This window comes from Phocoena sinus, chromosome 8, assembly GCF_008692025.1.
Source record: "Phocoena sinus isolate mPhoSin1 chromosome 8, mPhoSin1.pri, whole genome shotgun sequence".
Classification (NCBI taxonomy): domain Eukaryota; kingdom Metazoa; phylum Chordata; class Mammalia; order Artiodactyla; family Phocoenidae; genus Phocoena; species Phocoena sinus.
In genome coordinates this window covers 6,122,435-6,140,511 of record NC_045770.1, presented here as the reverse complement: position 1 = coordinate 6,140,511, position 18,077 = coordinate 6,122,435, and positions in this window count along the sequence as shown.

The following is an 18,077-nucleotide window of genomic DNA, read 5'->3' as shown; positions in this document are numbered from 1 at the left end:
GTGCTCTGCAACGGGAGAGGCCACAACAGTGAGAGGCCCGCGTACCGCAAAAAAAAAAAAAAAAAAAAAAAAAAAAAAAAAAAAAAACAATGAGAAAGCATCACTCCTCCAAGAGAGTCTTCAGTATGGAAAATAATCAAGATTTTAAATATGTACATTTCAATACTTCTACCTATACAAATGTTTGCATTTTATTATGAAATAGATCTTATATAAAATGATACAAATGTGTGTATATAGGCATACTATGCATGTATGATATACACACACATACAGTTTAAGGAAAAACATGAAATATACATTTCTGTACTCACTCCACTGTGTAATAAATAAAACATTACTTTTGAAGCAAGTATGTGCTTCTTCCTCATTACCTGTCCTTTATTATCACATTAAATCTTTAATTCATCTGGAAGAATTTTCCTATATGATAAGAGTAATGGAAACATCTTTTTCTCAAGAACATACAATTGTCAGAAGTACAAATGGACAATCATTATTTCATCTATCGGCAATATCAACTCTCATATATCAGATTTTCATTTATGTATGATTCTTCTAGGTTCTCAATTCTGTCTCGTTGCTCCATCTGTCTAAGCTTCTATTAATCCTACTCTATCTTAATTTCAGTAGTTTTAAAATAAAACTTGATGTCTTTGGGGGAAGTCTCTTGCCTTGTTCTTATGTTTCAGAGACGCCTTATCAATTATTGGCATAATTTCAGCTTACCCAATTCCATAAAAATAATATTGTTGGGATATTTTAATTGGAATACACTTTGAGGAAAACTGGTATTACTGTCTTCTACTGTGAACTATATATGCCTCTCCATTTAGTTAGGTCTTCTTTAATGTCTTTCAATTTTATAGTGTTATAATAATTTCCATAAGTCTTATACTTCTTTTGACAATGATTTTCTCTAGGAAACTTCTGTTTTATGTTTCCTTTATAAATGAGTTCCTTTTTGACCCTGAAAATCTCATATTCTGACCTACCTTTTGACCACTGATCTTATATTAGCCAACACTGATAACTTTTTTTTATTAACTTTAATAAATATAGCTGTAGATTATTTTGGGTTTTCTATTTAGTTTGTCATACCATTTGAGAAAAAAAAAATGATAGTTCTATCTCTTCCATTCCAGGTGCTTCATGCTTCTTTTTACTTTGCAGTGACTAGATATAATGTTGTTAAGATGTAGTCACTGTTATGCTGTGTTTTAAAGAATACCAGCTTTCTTACCAATTTTCAAGGTTTAGATTTACTTCTTAAATTTCCTAAAGTGATTAAGGTACTTAGTTAAAAACAGACCCAAAGAGACACAGCCCCTGCCTTGTGACTTAGCACCCCAATACCTCTGCTTACCTCCCTCTTGTTTACTGAAGCTACAGCAGAGTTTGAAGGCCATGAAGTTCAAGTTGCAAGAACAATTACATCAGCCTCAGTCCTGTCCCCTTTAGTGTTCTGCCGAACACATTAAGAAAGTAAGGCTCAGTAGCTGGTATCAGAAAGAGAGAGAGAGACATGAGTTCCCGTATCCATTCACAGATTGATAAGGTGAAGGTGAGAGTCTTTTTAAGCAGAGCAATTGTCTCTGGAATCGTCGTGATTTTGGAAAGGAAAATGGGCACTGAAATGAGGAAAGGAGGCAGAAGGGAAGCAGGGAAGAATGGGAAAACTGAGTAAGCAATTCGTTACTAGATAAGTTGTTCTCTTTCCATCACTTATATTCTAAAAATTCCACTATATATTTTTTTTTTCCTGTTTTGCCCACTCCCTCTTGTATATACCAATTATTTCTATTCATCTCCACTCACATAACTTGGAAAGACCCAGGGACATTTCATCTTAGAATAAGAAATTAACGTCTTCCAGGCCAGTAAATAATCAAGGAACATCCCAGCACCCACCTTTGGTCCCTCAGAAGAAGTAACCTTACATAAATCAAAGATCTTTACAGTCAGCATTTTCAATTGCTAAATGTTCTCTATATATGAATTTTTCAGGTAACTAAAACATAATAATTTAAATATTCTATGTATGTATATATAGTCATTTTGATGGGGATATTTCTAAAATGTATTGCAAACTTATTTTCCTTACTAAACAGAATATTGACGTAAGTTAATGTTTTCTTGATGACTCAGGGCCATTGGTACGGCTCAAATATAAAGCTCCCCTGAGGGATGATTGTGGTACTAAGTACTATATGGTCGACACTTACTGGCCGTAGGCTGCCAGACATTTCCAGTCAGTGTACCATCTGTCTCCTTTCTTTCTGACACCTGTCACTTTTCCCTGTGTCTGCTTCTAACAGCCCCCTACTTTGCTGCTTCTAATTTGTTATCCACTGTAACCTTGGAAGAACTTGTGGTTGCTATGGGAAACCAGGCAACTGAGGTTATAAAATCAGTAACCTGAATATCCCTGACTCTGACCCAAAGACTGTTTCATTCTTTGCTTCCATACTAGGGAAGAGTACAAGAATTGGACCACTATTGCCCTTGGGGTTCAGAGGCCTGATTAGGGTACTTAAGACATTGTGCTTTTGAAACTCTAGCAAAAGGAAGAGAACTCTATCATAAAGGCTTAACAATCTTTGACTCATGTGTTGGGGAAAACAATAAGGATTCTTTCCTGTACGAATTATTGGTGAAGGCTCAGCATATCCCTTTTGTAGAGATTATCCTAGGCTGGAACCCAAATTAACTATAATTAGTAAAATAAGACTACACTCTATCAAGGTTCTAAAAAAAGGATCTAGTTAGCATCAGGTCCTGGCCAGAAACATTTCTTGAGGCAAAACAATTCTCTTAAAGGCATTTGTAGATCACTTAATTAGAAGAAAATAACTGATGATTTCAATGGTTATTTGTTCCTGTTGTTAGACACCTGAAAATCTTAAGGGAAAGCTAAATATTAAATTTTTGAAAAGTTGTAGAGGGTAGATCAAAAGACCTTGGGAATGGCAAATAATCTCAAAGAGACCCTTCTTTGATTAACTAAACTAAGTTTTGTACATATCTATATGCTGCTAATAACCTTGGATATATCAGTGCAGGATTTTTCTTGAATTAATTCTCAGGTTCACAGAATAGGAACTCTGGAAAAGCAAAACAAGCCCAAAGCAAAACTCTGCAAAGCAAGCCCAAATATGTAAGAAGTACTATTTGATCACTGGGTTAGTTTTTTCTCTTTCTCATCCTCATTCTTTCTACCTCTTTCTGCCTCTACCTTCTATACTTGGTCAGAGAACAATGACAGGAGCCCAGTTATCAAGACCTATATGCTGGAGCAGAAAAAGACAGAGAACTAATTAATAAGGCACTTCCTGAACTGAAAGCACAAAATCTGGAGAAACTGAGAGTAAATTGACTCATCTGTTTGGTGCCAGGATAATGTAAATCTCCCCCACATAAGGCATAACTGGATGCTGAGAACAAGGAGGTGTCTGCAGCTCAGGTGAGTATCAAATAGCTCTTTTCTAGTAGGAATAAATGCAACCAGTAGGTGATGAAAACCAGGTGACTGTAACAGACTCCTCATCACTGGCTGCTGTTTCTACTGATAGTTAAAATGGAAAACTGTGGCTTCCCTGGTGGCACAGTGGTTAAGAATCCGCCCACCAATTCAGGGGACATGGGTTTGAGCCTTGGTCCAGGAAGATTCCACATGCCATGGAGCAACGAAGCCTGCGAGCCACAACTACTGAGCCTGCGCTCTAGAGCCCATGAGCCACAACTACTGAGCCCACATGCCATAACTACTGAAGCCCGCGCACCTGGAGCCCGTGCTCTGCAACAATAGAAGCCACAGCAATGAGAAGCGTGCACCGCAACGAAGGGTAGCTCCTGCTCACTGCAACTAGAGAAAGCCCACACGCAGCAGCAAAGACACAGTGCAGCCAAAAATTTAAAAGAAAATAAATTTATATAAAAAAATGGAAAGCTGATTCTGAGATGCCCTTCGTTACAAGATGGAGGTTGTGTAACTGAGATATTCACCACTGAGAGTTATCATCCCTAGACACACTGAGCAATAGATTCCCAGATTTTTCCTAAGGATTTTCTTCCCCACTTAATTTAGGTGCTGCAATTTAATCTCCAAAGCCCACCTTATTTGTGTTGTAGGTGAAGATTCACAGACTTGACTACCTGGTGTGCTGGATGTCTTCTCTTTGTGCCCTCAGGCTCAGATTACATCCTCCTTTACCCTCTGCTCTGCGACATGGGAAGAGGGCTTTTATGGGCTTCCTCAATAGGACTTATTTTCTTTGGCTTCTTACTCATTTTGGCTAATTTCAGGGACTATCAAGAGACCAAGTGGGAGGAGAATGAAATCAGGATATTTCTTCCCTCTGCTTCCTTCATTCTATTTCACTGCAACTTGGCTGCTTCCTTTTTCAGGGAAGCCAACCCTATAACAGCTACTACAACCCTCCTTCCCACCCAGGGGTCAGTAACTGTTCACCTCCTTGCCTTTTCAGGCATTGTGGTACCAGCTCCTAGCTATATCTAGCCCTAGGAGACTAACCATCCTCTTTGCCTTCCCATATTCCTCTCCCCATCTTTGTAAAAAGTCTCTTTATTAAAACCCTTTCATTATCCACTTTGAGTCATTTATTTCTGCTTGAATATCTGGCAAAGGTGGAAAAATAAAAAGGGACGGTTCATGGGAAGAAGTAGATGGAGGCTGGGGACACATAACTCATGGAACTTGCTCAGGTACAGAAGGTCCTAGTTATCCCGCCACTGAGACGTATGATTTAGAACTATCCCTTGGCAAAAATAGAAACAAAAAATATGTCTTCACTAAAGCATAATATAGTGAAAAGGATAGTTGAACTAAAGTCAGAAGACCCAGAGCCAAGTGAAAACTTGTCCTTTTTTTTTATCACTGTATATATTTTGGAAAGGCATTTAAGATCCTTGAGCTATTTTTTCCTATAAAATTGTTTGGCCTGAGGATCAGAGGGATAACAGTGAGGGAGCACTTTATAAACTGTGAGGCACTATAGAAATAGTAGTTGTTATTGTTATTCCCTTCTATTCCCCACTTCCCCACATTCCTTTTACAGCACTTGCTAAATTATTTTCTGCAGAATACTAGTTTTGATAGACATTTTTTTAAAGGGGTTTAAATCTAAGTATGTTTGAAAAGTACTGACTATTATATTGTATGTTTGGAGATTTATAATACACCTTAGTATGTTAAAGACTCTGATGATTGTGGTATTAAAGGAACTCATTTAACTTAGTTTAATTAAGCAGTTCTCAAACTGATGTACCCAGAAGCCCTTATAGCCTGCAATTTATATGATCATTAGGTAGAACTAGTGTATTTTGGAACATGCCTGGTAAATGTAAGGATTTCTCTATTTACCCTGGATCCTTGGTATGTTGCCACTCCACACTAACCTCCTTAGAAGCATCATGATATACATTTAACTCCTCAAAGCTCAAGGGATTAACTAATCTAATGATTCACAACCACATTTTTTTTTCCCACAAAATCCATCAAAAACATTTACCTGGGCTTCCCTGGTGGCGCAGTGGTTGAGAGTCTGCCTGCCGATGCAGGGGACACGGGTTCGTGCCCCGGTCCGGGAAGATCCCACATGCCGCGGAGCGGCTGGGACCGTGAACCATGGCCGCTGAGCCTGCGCTTCCGGAGCCTGTGTTCCGCAACGAGAGAGGCCACGACAGTGAGAGGCCCGCGTAACGCAAAAAAGAAAAAGAAAAAAAAAAAATTTACCTGGCTGTTGCATTCATGTGAGCTTAATTGATTTACCCAGATTTTGGTGACCCTCCTCCCTAAAAGTTCAAAATGAAGTCAAATGCTTCTGCGATTGTTTGTAATCACTACAACTACACAGAATGCAGCATGATGGGTGGATAAGGAATGTCGCATAGGTAAAACAGGTTGGAGCATAGGAGCATATACAATTTCCAAGGCGCTGTGCAGAGGGCAAATTTCAACACTTTTTTTTTCCAGCAAAGAAATGCAAATGAGTGAGTGTGCTATTAATAGAGATTTAACACTGAGCCCATTTTCATTCATTTTAAAGTCAATTTTCTATAAGCTCCAGCACTTTATAGTAACAAGCTGTTTGCTATGTATCTCTCAACTCATTTCATTGGGCACATCTGAGGAAAATTGAACAGTTGACTTTTAAGTAGATTTTTTTCCTGATGATAATGATAAGGCCCTGATGAGCACTCTTCGCCATGAGGGAATCGAAACTTAAGACTACTTTCTCCAAAAGATTTTGGGTGTAAAGAAGGGAACTAGAAACTGCTGATGAAAGTCTGGCTTGAGCCACCAAGATGCTCATTTGTTCAAAGTGAAGGTTTCAGTTCTGAATAATTTTTCACTCATTAGGTTTCTATTTCAGTTGTTTCCACCATTCCCTCTTTTCTCAGAAGCTTCTTGGCATTGTGGTTAAAAAGAGAACTAAGCTTTGAGGCTTACATGGGAGTAAAAACAAGGAAGTATTCAAGTTTGAAAGGTAAAGTTCAGCATCCCTCCATCCTTCTATAAATGCTTCTTTATCTACATGGCTGGAAAAAACACTGTGAAAAACTTTAGTGATCCCTGGTGGACTTGGCTCTATAATGGTCAGATAATGACCTGAGTTTCTGAGCCTCACAAATAATTTTTCTGGAAACAAGATCATACTGGACTGGATTTGTACTCAGGTTCATGCTATTACATAAGTATGTGTGTACTTCTCGTATGCCAATAGAACAGTAAAGGTGTTCAATGGAATCTTCCAAATGAAGATTTTGGAGGGAATGTCTTGAAGATTGTGTCACTATGATTCTTGATTGGTCTCTTCTCTGATTCTTACCTACCCCTTATGGAGAACCAGCATAAGAATGTGAATTTTCCACATGAACACATCCAGGGACCTGACAAATTATTTGACTACATTCATTAACTGCTCTGTTCTGACCAGAAATTTCTAAGGTCCAGTCATGGTTCATTATGATTCTTGGTTTTCCCAAGTCCACTACATGTGCTTATCTATGAAAATAACCTTTTAGAGGAAGTCTGGCCACATTCTTCAGCCTAGCGTTTGGGTGCTGTGTTTAGAAAGTAATAAGAGGAAACCTATACACAGAATAAGAGGATTTATGGATTTCTGGAAACTGTGGGTCTTCTATATTACTGTGCTTGTGACCGGGTAAGGTGATAATAGAAAGAGAGTCACTGATTCGCCATTCATAATGGGAAGTGACAAGGTGTGTTTATCACTAAATAGACAGGAAGAACCTTATGAAATCAAAAGAAAATAAAATGCTTGCTTGTCTTAGAAATGTCAGTACACCTTTAAGTGAAAGTTTGGTCCCTGGCAGCTCTGGTGGGAAAGATTACGTTAGTTTCCTATGTATTCCAATTGGCAGAATAAGATCCTGAACACGAATATGAAGATTTGGGATCTGAGCATAATCTTACACAAAGGATGAATAGTCCCTGTCTTCAGTGGTGACTCATCTTTTTGTAGCCATGCTCTTTATATCAACAGCCAACTGTTCCTGTAACTTTCTGACTTTGGGGTGTGAACTATAGAGTTTAAGCCCTTTCAGGAAGCAATTTTGTTTTTCCTCATTCCAAAAGACCTCTATATTAGAATACACAGGCATTTTGCTTATCTCATTACACAGAAACAAGCTTGTGATAAAGACTTTCACTTAAAAGTGATCACTGTTCAAATTATAATTATTATAATTAAATTATTCTTATTAAGTAATTATTTACATATATTCATATAACAGTGGCAACATAAGGATTGACTGCATTCAACTAACAGAATTAAAATACTGCCAAAGCAAAACTAAGTTAAATAGTCCAAATTGCCCCCATTCTCTCTCCCGTCTCTCTCTCTCTACACACACACACAGACACACACACGCGTGGCTTTCTCATAGCATCTATTTTCCTATTTAGTACCTATAATTCCATACCTAAATCTGCCCAGAAATAAGCCCCTAGTACCCACCCCCCTCAGTTAATGATAAAATGTCAACCTATGTGGAGAGTTTCTCTTTGATTGTACATGTGCAGTTGTTCCTGTGACTGTTAACCATGGTGGGGGGTTGTTTTACCATTACTCCTGATGTTCTGTCCTTGTAGAGGGAGCCCATTGGATCTAACCCCTGGCTTCTCTAGACCCCTTACTCACCTTAACTAGAGGGAAGAAGTGGCTTAAACTGAGAGATGAAATTGGGAAAAATACTTTAGGCATGCTTGGTTCAGCTCCTCTCTTATTCCGAGGACCAGCTGCCTAAAGGAAGCAGAAATTACACTCTCCTCCTAGTGAGTCATGCTCTGCTTTGGAGAAGGAGGATGCTTTGCCTAGTCTAGTGCTCTGGGAATGGGAACAGTTACTGTTTGTTTCTAGAATTTAGTCACTAGGCTCTTTTAGCTCTGACACTAAGGCATATCCTTCCACTTAAACTTTATGATGGTGCTTCCAAACTGATGTTCTACGCACAGCCTCAGAAACACCAAAGTATTAGTCTTTCCAGAACTCAGAGTGGCTGGGTGAGATTTTATGGATGCCAATTCTCCATACCATCCATTACTAACTATAAGAGGCCGCATCTGTTTATGCCAGTTTCCATAAAAATATTATCATTTTCTATATGTGCCCTGAGGCCAAAAAATGTTTGAGAAACAAACATTTTTATCAGCAATAGAGACGCTATTTTGATTTTTCTTGTGCCTATTTTTGTCTTAGCTTGCTCAGACCAGAACAGGAAAGAAGGCTGCTCTTTATCCAGCTGCCTCAGAGATGTCAACATTGGTACTTATGGAATAATCTCTGCCTAGTTTTTCCTTCATCCCTGAGACTGGTCCTGCATTTTTCTCCTGATGAATCTAGTCTTCAGTATGTGGACATTCCTTTTGGGTGCTCTCTTGGTGTTCAATGCCTTCTAACCTTATCTCCTTCTTTGCAACAACTGAAATTTTCCTTATGTGATTGCTGGCTTCATCACATGCCTATACCCTTAAAAAAATAGTAATAATTGGTATTTCTCAATAAAAGTACATGGCGAATAGCATGGGCTGTGGAGTCAGATAAACTTGGTTTAAATTCTCAAACACTTTGTTGACCTTGGATAAAATGTATAAATCTTCAAAAACTTCAGTTTCCTTACCTGTCATATGGGGGTATTCATTGTGCCTACCTTATTGCATTGTGAGGATTAAATGAGATTAAGTATATACACATAACACATAATATAGTATCTGACATATGGCATGTATTTGATAAGCATCGGCTATTATTAAGAACAGAGACATGCAAGAAGTTAGGAACTTAGAAATCCTAGGGAAGTCCTATGGCATCTACTACCTTATTAATAATAAGAATACAAGCTTTGTTGTCTTGTTATACTGTAGATGATTAGGAATCACAATGACATTAAAAATAAAAATATCGTCATTTTCTTTGTGTGCCCTGTTACTAAAAACATTGGGGGAAAATGACAGGGAAAAATGCAAAAACATGCCAAAAGATTAAAAAAATTCAGCAATCTGAGGTCATTAAGTTGCTGGTTCACAAACTGGCTCCCATATAAGGAGGGTAGGGAGAGATTAAGGAAAGAGGCAGCCACTCCAGATTGGTAGGTGGCAGGTTTAATAAGCAAAGGAGTTTACATACAAGGCTTGTCTTGGACAGCTCCAAGACCACTAGATCTCCACACTCACCTGCCAGAATCTTAAAAATCCATATAGAGGCCTTAACTGTGTTCAGTCATGTATGCTGTCCAGATGCTCTCAGTAACACCTTGCTCTCTCAAGTCTGTGTCCTTGGAACAGCTCCCACTGTGGGAACAGTGGGTAGAGTGTACATCCCAAGGATGGGGAGGGGCTGAGGAGCCTCCAATTGTCCAGTTCCAGCTCTCAGGCCAATCAGCAATCATATTCTCTCTGTGACCTCCTCCAACATTCCAAAGAGCCCCAGCATCTGAACAACTGACTTATTAAGTCCCCTAGGCTGGGCATCAGATCACTTGGGGTGTTCACTTGTGTCCTCATGTGATTTAATAGAGATGCTACTTTTGCAGACTCATCAGGTATGAACACACAGCGTTCTTTTTGGATAATGGCACAGGTGCCTCCTTGCCAGGCAGTAATAATATCCAAGGCCATCATATTTTGGAGGACAGCTTTTCTCATTAGAGACATATCAGTGTTTAGTAAGGCAGGCTTTGCTATCATTTAAGGCTTGTTGGGTGGATTTAGCAAGGATTTCTATGTATGCTGTAACATCTTCCAGACCAATGGAAGGGACATAAATGACGGCCAAATGACTGTACAAGTGGAAAACAGAATGTGCCCACCTGACCTTGGGGACAGGTGGGTTAGTAGCTTTAGGAAGCTGACCTGGCTGTGCACTCTAGACACTGTTAGGAATGAAGAGATGGACAGGGGACAAATATGCCAGACTAGGATTCCTACCTTTTCCCTCTTTCAGTGGTGGGTGTATTTTAGAATAGTGTGTTTTAACAGGTCTGGCTAATAGCAGGACAACAGGATCTTAGTGGTGATTGTCCCCTTCATCTTGGCATGAGAAGAAACTTATCCATCCAGGTAGGACGTCCCATTGTGAATTTCAGTAGATAACTCCCTTCCCAGGGGTGATGGACTTGGTGTTCTCAGCAGTATATATCAAGTGTGTTGATCCACAGTGAGAGTTAGGGCAAGAGCTGTTTCCTGTGGATTTTATGCCTTTACAACAATGCCTTGACAAGGGTCCCAAGTCTGGCATACAGCATATAGGCCCTGCTGGTTGATTATTTAACTGTATTAAAACCTGGGACAGTATTTTAGTTCAACCAGCCGAGGTGTTTTTACCTGTTGGTAATTTAATCTGCTGCTTTAATATTCTATGTTTCCTTTCCATTAAATCTACTGCCTGTAGGTTATAGGGGAAATGAGACCTCCAGTCAATGTTATGTTCTTTTGCCCAGTCTTGTATATCATGACCTTCAAAATGTGACCCCAATCACTATGTATTCAATGAGGATATCTATACATGGTTCTCAGCTTCCCTCCTCCCCCAATGGTGGTAACCTGGTTTGGGAGGTGATAGGAAAAAGTTTGGGTTAGGCCAGATGCAGTGTCAACACAAACCAGGGCATATTTAGAACCCTCACTCAAGGAAGGGGGGTCTATATAATCAATTTTCCAATCCCTCACCAGTTGGGAATTCCTGGATGGCCTCAGACTCCTTTGCTAACTTCCTTGGGGATGGTTTAGAACACACAGGACATGCTGTTACTGTAACAGGGAAGAACAAAATCTGACTCCATGCTGGATCTGTTTCTTTTACTTTAACCTTTGCTCTCAGTTGCTCTTTGTTACTATAGTCACTAAAAGGATGTTGTCTACAGCTATTGGCATACATAATGGCCTCCCTCAGGGAACCCTGCCCTTCTGCCTAAATGTTAAACTAATGTGGCTTTGTTCAGCTCACAGGGAAACATTCTGACACTGCCTATCCGTGAACGCCTGCAAGAAAGAAGAAATTAACACATCCCCTCCCTGAGGCTGGCCAAACCAGATGTTTTATAAGACTTAGGGCCTTTTTACTTTACTTCTCACCTTCTCCCCCTCTCTGTTCTATAAAAGAAACTTGCATCCAGACTCCAGTAAGATGGTACTCTAGGACATTAGTCCACCATCTTCTCAGATGCCTGGCTTTCTGTATAAAGTCACTATTCCTTGCCTCAACACCTCATCTCCTGATTTATTGGCCTGTCGTGCGGCAAGCAGAGCAAGCCTGGACTCGGTAACATTACCACATTAACCAAGTTGATATATTTCAAGGGCACTGTGACATCCTTGGCAATATGAAATTCTACCCAGGCACCGTGCTGTCTGTTCTTTCTATGGACCCAACCTTCTGTGTCTACTGAAGCATCAGTTGCTAAGCTTTGTACCAGGGCTAGGGCATCAGCTTCCTGGTTGTCATCCTGAGTGTCATCACCTTATGAACCAGGAGGTAGAAAACATTGAGAAAGAATGTAAGTTATCTCCTAGGAGTTTTGCAGTATATTTATTTATCATCATAAGTCTAAGGTAATTGCGATTAAATTTTTTCCTTTGTATTTGGAATCAGATGGCATAGGGCACTCATCTGTTTCATTGTCAATCGTCCCAACACTTTCCCTTTGATCTCCTCATTTTTCCAAGGGATTCTACCTCTTAGCATCCTAATCGGGCTTTGTCACAAGAACCTGGATCTTCATCCATGGCAGTTTGTGCCCTCCTAGCTTTGCAAAATGGCATGCTAGAGTCTCCAAGTTATTCTATTCTTCCACCTTGTCTGTCAGCCCTGAACATAGAAGAATAGTGGACAACTGTATGTCCTTTTCTAACTTCAGTTCTTCCAACTTTCTAACTCGAGCTTCAGCCTCTAGCTGGGCATTGATGGCCAGCCAAACTGCCCACAGTAGAGGCCAGCCCACTGTGGCAACTATTCATTTTTCTTTTTTGACATAGTGCATTCTGCATAGTTCCTCAAACAAGCATGTTAAGCCAGTCAGTGTCTTTGGGGCATCCACATATTCACATGCTTGTCCGCAAACATATAACACATGATCCACCCCTCCATATATAGAGATTGATGGCCAACTTGGGATTTCTCCTGCAGATGCCCCTTTCCCAAGACCCATTTCTTTGGTCTCCTGGCTGGCTTGCCAATTGTTGGTTTCCAAACTGGTCCCCATACACGAAGGGCAGGGAGAAAGTTTCACTGAAGAATGAAGCAAACTACTCCAGATTGGGTGGCCAAAAAACAAGAAGTTCTTCATACCCACCTACCAGAATCTGAAAATTTTATATAGAGGACTTATCTGGGTTCAGCCACATATACTGTCCAGATGGCCCTAATGACACCTTGCTCTCTCAAGTCTTTGTACTTGGAGACTGGTTCCCACTGTGGGAAGGGTGGGAAGAGTGTAAATTCCAAGGACAAGGAAAGGCTGAGGAATTTCCAGTTGCTGGAGTCCAGCTTAAGCATCAACTGGTGATCATATGCTCTCAATGACCTCCTCCAGAGTAAGTGTAGGGGAAACAACATTCCACACTACAGAAGTTCTGACAGTGTCACTCTCTTACAGAAGGGTAGAAAGATTCAAGTTGATAATCTTGTCCATGAACCATAAATAAAATGTTACTGTAGACCATGTAAAGAAAAGGAAGTTGCAAAAGAATAGATACATGTATATGTATAGCTGAATCACTTTGCTGTACACCTGAAACTAACACAACATTGTGAATCAGCTATGTCCAATATAAAATAAAAATTTAAAAAAAAGAAAAAGAAGTTGCTAAAGCATTGTAGGACCACTTCTATCAAAATAGTCACAAAAAATCACACAATGGGGAAGACTTCTTTTCACCACAAAACACTTATTTCCTAATGATGGCAGTAAAGGAGACATCATTGGGAGAAGAACATCTATATGCACGTTGCTTTTAACTGTTCAAAACACATTTGTATCTATAGATCTCATTTTGACCTCATAATAATCTTATGAGGTATTCACTCAGATATTGAAACCTTCATATGAAAAATAAAGAAATCCAGATGAAAAGAACAAGAAAGGATATTGAAATGAGACATCCCTCCAAAGAGATGGCATAGCTGACACTCTGCAGTCTCATCTTTTTCTTAGAGATGCTATTATCATATTTATTTCATAGTTTTTTTTCCTGGTGACCCATATTTTATTATTATTTGAAATTTCTTCTTCTTTCTTTTTTTTTTTTTTTTTTTTTGCAGTACGTGGGCCTCTCACTGTCGTGGCCTTTCCCACTGCGAAGCACAGGCTCCAGATGTGCAGGCTCAGTGGCCATGGCTCATGGGCCCAGCCGCTCCACAGCATGTGGGATCTTCCTGGACTGAGGCACGAACCCGTGTCCCCTGCATCGGCAGGCAGACTCTCAACCACTGCGCCACCAGGGAAGCCCTCTTCTTTCTTTAAGATAGAATTTAATTTATAGAGAATGACATAAGGTTTATCTTATTTAATACAACAGCCATGTTGAATATTTTTAAAGATGATATCAAGACAAATAATAAAGTTTCCACTTCTTGAATCTTCTAAAAAGTCTATATACTAGCCTATTTAAACTTCACAATACTTCTGCAGTATAGGTATTATTAACCCCATTTTAGATATTATGAAAACATAAAAATATGAATCCAGGTTTTTATATCCTCAAAACCTGTTATTTCTGTGCTCACACATTATCTTCCAAAATGAGTTTTCAGAGCAGCTATTAAGAATGGCCCAGAACTTGAACAGCAAAGAGTTTTGAATTTATCTATAAGTATCCTTGGCTCACTTTCAAGGAAATATGGATTCAAAAGGAAGTATGATACATGGAAAGGCCTGATAAATGCTTTAAAATTTGGGAAATGTTTCAGCTTTTCCAAGAGGAGCATTCAACATATTTAGAGTCTCCAAGAGTCTATAGACCTTGAACTTCAACTGTTCCCAAGAATCTAACCAGAATAAGTCTCTACTAAGTCAAGGAATATTTGCAGATCATTTTCAAAGACTCATAAACTTAAAATCCCCATCAACCCCAGCTATAACCTGTAAAAGTGTATGCTGAAGCGAATTTAATCAGATTCTGATCAACACACACACACACACACGCACACACACACACACACAAACACACACAATATAAAAGGCAAAGAAGCAGGTCAAAGTAAGAATAAAGGGCAAATTCCAACCAGCTTTTCTGTATACCTGAAACTATCACAACATTGTTAATCAACTATACTCCAATGTAAAATAAAAAGTTAAAAAAATTCCAACTAGCTGCTTTATTCTCCTTTCAAGGAGATACATATATATGTAAAGAGCTTCTATTTGTTAGAGGAACCAGAAATTTAGACATTCTGCAGTTTAGAAAGAACCAGGGACCTCTTTCTCAAATTATGTCTTAGGAGCCCCCCAAATAGCTGTCTTTTATGATATGACAAATGCTTTCAGAAAGTTAACGTGTATCAAGTTTTCTTACTATGAACACATTTTGGAAGACGGCTAAGGTATGGTTTTGGAAAGAAAGGGACATGGCAACTTCAAATCAATCGTAATGTACTTGCAACCTCAGGAAATAAAATATATTTTTATTGACATTACTAATTATAGAGGTAAGGGAAATAAAGACTTAGAATATGATTCATTACACACTATTATTTTAGTCAGCAAGTGGTCCATCAGTGTGCTAAATAGTGGGAGGGAGATGAGGAACTAAGATAGAGACCTTGCCCTAAGTAAATTGAACAAACTTGGTGGAGCGACGAGGCTGACGTCAATGAAGTTATCACTTACACTGCTGCTGATATAGAGTGAATATTCTCTTTCCCAGGAAATCACAACCTAAATTGGACAAATAATCTACTGTGTGAAACAATCAGAAATGCACCCAAGTGGACATACAGGACTAGCAGTCTGTCATGACTAACATAATGAGTGCTTTGAGTCATATTCAGACATCCTGAAATGTTTTAACAGAACCTTTCTGGAGTAGGTGGATGCTTAAAAGAGGGAAGTGGGAAGTGGGGTACAATTCTGTTACTCCTCCCTGCTCTTTTGATCTTGCTTTATCTGATGGTCTGTGGACTCTCTTGTCCTTTCTAATCCATTGACAGAGGATCCTAAGCAATCATAACAAGAAGTGCTGATATTCTAGACCTAAATCCCTTAGACACAACACCTTCCACTGCTCAGCATTTGAGATAAGCGATGTCTGTGCCTGTCTTCCTGCCAGCTTTCTCTCACTACAGGTTATTCCTTTTTCTTCTTTGAGCCTCCGTGCTTTACATTGCCTAAGGATAAGCCTGGCACTTTTTACCATCGATGATCCAATTAGCAGAGAAGGGAGCAACTCAGCTTGCAACAACACACAGACTCTGGTATGAGCCCCACAGAGAAAAAGTAACACTTTAGACACTCTTTATGCATAGCTGCCTATCTATTCCCTCTGTGATCTTAGAACAAAGAGTCAGGGAACCGTGTTAGCTGCCCAAGGTTACCATTCAAGTCTGGAATGGATGGAAATGGAATCATGTATGTTTCTATTGGTTCAGGTTCACTAACTACCTACCACACTCTGGACCTTTCTAACAGCCATTTACCATTTGTTTTAGACTGGGCAATAGAAAAAGAGAATTTTACATGAGGATAAAATTCCCAGGAGCGAATGTATTTATACACTGAACTAAGAGGTACCAATATAACTTCTCACATTTTTAAATCCCGAAACTCAGGAAATTCTTCCTGTATAAAAACTGCCTGTAGGTTGAAGATGAGGAGACTGTGGTCTTTTTGGAATAGATCAGAATTCAAAAGCATCTTAGTTCATTCAATTTTTTAAGAAGAATTGTTCATGCAACAGTATTTGTTCAGAACTGGAGGAGATGCAAAGAAACACAGGATTCCTTTCCTGTCCTCTAGGGCTATATGTTTAGATGAGATGCTTAGCATTTACATATTCTCAATTTGTAGTTTGTAGACATCAGTTGACCTAGTGGTTTTCAAGCGGGGGCAGTACCGCCCCCCACCAGAGATTTTGGGGGGTTTTCTTTGTTTGTTCTCTGTTTTTTAATGATTGGAGTGTTATAATCTGGTATGGGAAGTTGTGGTGGTATAGAAATCACCTTAAGGATCAAAGATGCTAAATATCTTGTAAGGCTCTTCAAAAGAAAACAAAATTGTCTAATCAAAATGTCAAAAGCAACCCTCCCACTCATACTTGAGAGGGCACTGTGTAGACTTTTCACATCAACCTGAAGCTCTTTGCCTTAGCCTTTCCCCTTGACCCATTATTTAAAACAGCAAAGCAGAACTGTGTTGGGGGCTGTATCAGCCAGCTTAGGTTAAGCTAGGATGCAATAACAAACAAGCCAACAATCTCAATGGCTTTTAACAATAAAGTTTGTTTCTCACTTATGCCTCATGTCCATTTTGGGGACTCTTAAGACTCTCATCCATGTAATCTTATATCTTGGATCCAGGCTAAAGGATAGACCCTCTCTGGGACATTTTCAGTTGGGAGTCAAAAGAGGATGTGGTGAAATCATGAGATGACTCTAAAACTGCTTGAAAGCAGTACACATCATTTCCACTCACATTTCATTGATTAAAGCTAATCACAAAGCCAAGTTTGACATCAGTAAAGCACAAATGTATAAATTATTTTTCAGAGAGATGCAGCAAATATTTTGAACAAAAATACAATTTACTTTAGAAGGAGTGGTGGGAAAGGTTTTTATTGTAACAGAACTTCTTAAAAAAGGGCTCTAGAAAGAAAATCCACCTCTGATCACTAACCCAGAACAAATTAATTCTCTGACCCCTTTGGATTCAACCTTCAGAAGAAAAAAGTGAAAACCCTCTAGGAAGAATAAAAATCAGGTCAATTTTGTCTATGCCAAAAATATACATTTTTATTGAGACATAATTTACCTATAATATTGTGTAAGTTTAAGGTGTACACTGTGCTGATTTGATATATTTATATATTGTAATGTGTTTACCATCAGAGCTTAAGCTAACACCTCTATTGTATCACATAATTATCATTTCTTGTTTGTGATTAGAGCATTTAAGATCTAGTCTCTTAGCAAGTTTGATGCTTATAATAATTACTCTTGTCTATAATCACTGTGCTGTGGATTTGAGCTCCAGAACTTATTTATCTACTGGTTGCAAATTTGTACCCTTAAACAAAATCTCCCCAATTCTCCCAAATCCTAGACCCTGGTAACTACCATTGTCCTCTCTGTTTTAATGATTTTTTTTTTATTCTACTGTAAGTGATACAATATAGAATTTGTCTTTCTTTGTCTGGCTTATCTCACCAAGCAAATGCCCTCAAGACTCACTTACAGTATCACAAACGCTGGGATTTCTTTCTTTGTCAAGGATAACTAATTTTCATTGTAGAGATATATCACATCATCTTTGCCCTTTCATCTGTTTATGGATATTTAGGTTGTTTCTCTATCTTGGCTATCATGAACAATGCTACAATAAAC